Source organism: Chiloscyllium punctatum, chromosome 4, assembly GCF_047496795.1.
Source record: "Chiloscyllium punctatum isolate Juve2018m chromosome 4, sChiPun1.3, whole genome shotgun sequence".
Lineage (NCBI taxonomy): Eukaryota > Metazoa > Chordata > Chondrichthyes > Orectolobiformes > Hemiscylliidae > Chiloscyllium > Chiloscyllium punctatum.
In genome coordinates, this window is record NC_092742.1 from 119,827,943 (window position 1) to 119,831,888 (window position 3,946).

Genomic DNA, 3,946 nt, shown 5'->3' on the forward strand with positions numbered 1-3,946 from the left:
CACAAGGTTTGTAAATTTTGGCTTTAAAATGTAAAAGCTTTTTGCACAGCAAATAAAATTAAAGAAAATAAATTGAACTGTCTGAATATAACAGTTTTAAAGCTTTCATCCTCTGTAAAACAAAATCCTGTCTATTCCCAGACGCCATCACTTTCCAGCTCCTCAAATTCCAGGGAAATATTCCCTCCCTGTATGAACCTTTGGTTTGATTTAACTGCTTTTCAGTTCTCATTCTGTGAGCTGTGAAGCGTTCTTTTTCCCCATTTCTCTGACCCAGAAATGTGAGCACAGCAACCTTCCCACCATCAAAATTATCATTACGCCAATTTGCTTTTGGTTAACCTATAATCTCCAGCAGTGCAAAAGTGAGGACTGCAGATGCTGGAAACCAGAGCCTACATTAGGGTGGTGCTGGAAAAGGCCTTTTGCCAAAACGTTGATTTTCCAGCTCCTCGGATCCTGCCTGACCTGCTGTGCTTTTCCAGCACCACTCTAATTTCGACATATAATCACCAGCAGTAAACCATTTGTGTAACCAATTGAATATTTCCAAACAAAGCCCATTACGGGCCAAGCAAACCATTACAAGTGACAGAGTGAGAAGGGACTAAATCAAAGTAGAGTTGTGGGGAGGAGGGCAGTGGTGGAGATAAAGTACTGTATCCCCTGCGGTGCCCACCTCTATCTAAAGGCATCGAGAGCATTGATCCACACTACATGCTCCTTCTCCAAGGACACCCTGCTGTGTAGCCTTTATCCTCAATCATAGAATAAAATCCGTACAGTGTTGAAGGAGAGCAATGGGCCCATCAAACCCCACCGACCATCCGAAGAACATCACTCCCAGAGCACTCTATCACTGTAACACTGCATTTCCCATGGCTGATCCACCTAGTCTGCACATCTTTGGACTGTGGGAGGAAACCAGAGCACCTGGAGGGGACCCACACTATCATGGGGAGAATGTGGGAACTCCACACAGGCCGTTGGACAAGGCTGGACTCCAACCTTGTACCTGATGCTGTGAAGCAGCCGTGCTATAATCACAATTTAAATTAAAACAGATGATCCCTGCTCATTGTCACATTGCTGTTTGTGGAGACTTACTGCCCAGAGAGACATCCTGAGGTTCAGAAAGTGGCAATGTAAGTTCAGTCACCTCCAGCCCAGTTAATGTGATTAACAACAACATCAATACTCCAACAGTGTCATCATGTACAAGGTCCCCTCCTGACTCTGATGGACAGTAACATCAGAATCAGAGTCCTGCAGTCCACATGGAGCAGGGGGATGACCACTTCCCTGTGAGCACTCACTGGGCTCTCAATCGGGTTGAAGATGCAGCAAATACCTTGTCTCACAGAGGGGTGAACAGCTCCTACCCAGAATGAACCCGCTGGAGTCTCGGGGGGGCAGGATGAATCACTGAATCCCCTCTCCCACACTGAGCATCTGAATGGCCTCTCCCCCTGTGTGGGCTCACTGGGGTCTCAGCAGGAGGGATGAATCACTGAATCCTCTCTCACACACTGACCACCTGAATGTCCTCTCCCCCCCCTATGTAGGCTCACTGGGGTCTCAGGGAGTCAGGATGAATCACTGAATCCTCTCTCCCACCCTGACCATCTGAATGACCCCTCCCCCCTGTGTGGGCTCACTGGGGACTCAGGGGGTCAGGATGAATCACTGAATCCCCTCTCCCACCCTGACCATCTGAATGGCCCCTCTCTCCCCCTGTGTGGGCTCACTGGGGACTCCGCAGGTCCTGTATTTGAGTGAATCTCCCCCCCCCTGGGAACAAGTGAATGATCTTTCCCCAGAGTGAGCTCGCTGGTGTTTCAGCAGGTCAGAGGACTGAGTGAATCCTTGCCCCCACACTGAGCAGGTGAATGGCCTCTCCCCAGTGGGAATGCACTAATGTCTCCACAGGTGAGAGATTTGAATGAATCCTTTCTCACACATGGAGCAGGTGAAAGGTCTAAATCCACTGTGTCATCTCCGGTGCCTCAGCAGATTGTAAGATCGTGTAAATCCCTTCCCATACGTGGGGCAGGTGAACGGCCTCTCCGCAGTGTGACTGTGTTGGTGAGTGTCCCACTGGGAGGGGTAAGTGAATTCCTAATTCTGATTGAGTACGTCCTCCTGTTTTCTCGTTTGTTATTGACAATCGCATTTCCCCTCGCACCAGAACCTGTTCCAGTGTTACAGAAACAACAGAATGGTCAGCTACAGCTGGTCACCTGACTGATCACTGGACACGAACGGTTCACTCTCCACAGATGCTGCCAGACCTACTGAATTTTTCCAGCAATTTCTGATTTTGTTTCTGATGTCCCAGAGTTTGCAGATGTTTAGTTTTCCAAGACTCATCTTGTGTGTTTCAGAGGAGTTTATTGATGAAATTAGACGGTTTTGAAAGTTTTACGTTCGGTCACACATCAGCTATGATCATCACGAATGGCAAAGCAGAGTTGAGGGGCTGAATGGCCTCCTCCTGTTCCAATGAAAGTTACCCATCGGCAGCTTTTGACAACAGATAGTACTCACTACCCTCAGGCCATAGGATTGTTCACACACAGTAGTGACCATCCTTAGTCCAAGGATTGTTCACACACAGTATTCAGTGCACAGGATAGTTCACACACTGTACTGACCATTCTCAGGTCACAAGATTATTCTCCCATAGTAGTGACCATTCTCAGGCCACAGGATTATTCACACACAGTACTGACCATCCTCAAGCCACAGGATTATTCACACACAGTACTGACCATTCTCTGTCCACATGATTATTAAATCACAGTATTGACCATCGTCTGGCCACGGGATTATTCCCACAAAGAATTGACCATTCTCAGGACAACAGGATTATTCCTATACATTATTGACCATTCTAAAGCCACAGGATTATTCACACACAGTACGGACCGTCCTCAGGCAACAGGATTATTCACACACAGTATTGACAATCCTCAGGCCACTGGATTATTCACACAGTGTATTGAACGTTCTCAGTTCACAGGATTATTCGCACACAGTATTGACCACCATACGGCCAGAGTATTAATGAACACACTGTCTTGGTCATTTACACGTCACAGGATTATTACCATGCAGTATTGACTATTCTCAGGACACAGCAATATTCACACACAGGATTGACCATTCACAGGGCACAGGATTATTCACACACAGCATTGACTAGCACACGGCCACAGGATTAATGAACACACTGTCTTGACCATTTACAGGTCACAAGATTATTCCCACATAGTATTGACCATCATCAAGCCACAGGATTATTCACACACTGTATTGATCATCCTCAAACCACAGGATTATTTACACACAATATTGACAGTACCCAGGCCACAGGATTATTCACACGCTGTATTCACAATCCTCAGGCCACAGGATTATTTGCAGACTGTATTGAACATCCTCAGGTCACTGGATTATCCACACACAGTACTGACCATCCGCAGGACACACAAGTATTCACACACAAGACTCAATATTCCCAGCCCACAGCATGATTCACTCACAGTCTTGATTGGAACACGGCCACAGGATTAATGAACACACTGTTTTAACCATTTACATGGTCACAGAATTACTTTCACACAATATTGACTATCTTCAAGCCACAGGATTGTTCACACACAGTATTGAACATTCTGAGACCACAGGAGCATTCACACACTATATTGACCATTCTCAGGCCACAGGATTATTTACACACAATATTGACCATCTTCACACTGCAGGATTATTCACACACTCTATTGAACATCCTCAGGCCACAGGATTATTCACACATAGTATTGAGCATCATACGACGACAGGATTAATGAACACACTGTCTTGATCATTTACAGGTCACAGAAATATTCGCACCCAGTATTGACCATCCTCAAGCCACAGGATTGTCCACACTCAGTATTAA